This window comes from Tachypleus tridentatus, chromosome 6 (genome assembly GCF_004210375.1).
Source record: "Tachypleus tridentatus isolate NWPU-2018 chromosome 6, ASM421037v1, whole genome shotgun sequence".
NCBI classification, from domain to species: Eukaryota; Metazoa; Arthropoda; class Merostomata; order Xiphosura; family Limulidae; genus Tachypleus; species Tachypleus tridentatus.
Window position 1 is genome coordinate 103592567 of NC_134830.1, and position 1089 is coordinate 103593655.

Genomic DNA, 1089 nt, shown 5'->3' on the forward strand with positions numbered 1-1089 from the left:
AGGTACATCCAAAGAAAATCCAATGCCGTTATGAATTTCCATAGTTTTCATAAAGCTCTCTGAAATTTGTTTTTCTCACAAATGTTTCTACTGTGCATTTTGCGCACTCTTGGCTTATTCCTCTTTAAAAAGACAAGAACTTTGTGAATTTATTGTGCATAGTTGTTTGGGATATGTGCAGCTTCTTATAATCACTTAATGGGTAGAGATGAAAGAAATCCTGGAGGATCAATCTGTGAACTTCAGTAGTGACATCGAAAGTTTTGGATGCAGTAAAAGTCTTCACTGTAAAGTTTCCATCAGCGCAATCTCACTCAGTTGTTTTATTTTATCGATTCTGATGTTTCTTTGAAAACACTTTTAAAATATTCACAATATTATATTTTAAGCTTTGGAAGGCAGGGTTTTGTATTTCAGAAGTGTAGCTGTAACCCTCATATTCAAAAGAATCACGATATCCCTTCAGCTTAGTAATTTGGAAATATATATATTTCAGAACCATTAAATATATTGCGCTCAAAAAAGTAAAAAGGAATTGTATAACAGAAATGCTTAAAACAATTTGGTAATATCAGTTTTAAGCAATTCACAGTAAATATGTAAGATCACTACAGACTATGCTACTGCAACGTAATTACCATAATGCTGGTTATTTTGTCTATTATATATATATATATATAAGTGTGTGTGTATGCATATAGATAGCAAGGCTACATATTTGCACTTCACAAAGTGCACACATTTTTAAATCTTTATTTTTTGGTTGAATAAAATTTTGTTTGTTAGAAGAAAACTTCTAATCTACCTTTTTAATTTAACGACAAAAAAGTTGTTTCGAAAACCACTCCTCGCGTGAGAAAATGTTTGTTAGAAACATTTACTCAAATTTTCACAATTCAGAATTTTTCACTTTTTTTTCTTTAAATATTATAACAAACATTGTGTAGAAAACTAATTGTATTCCTATGCACATGCTCCTGAGTGTTATCGAGACCGTAAGAAGAATCTCCCTTGTCGTTGGTCTCTTTTACAGAAGGCATTCTTCGCCAACTTTTTTTCACGAATGGCAATGTTCCAACTAAAGGTGAC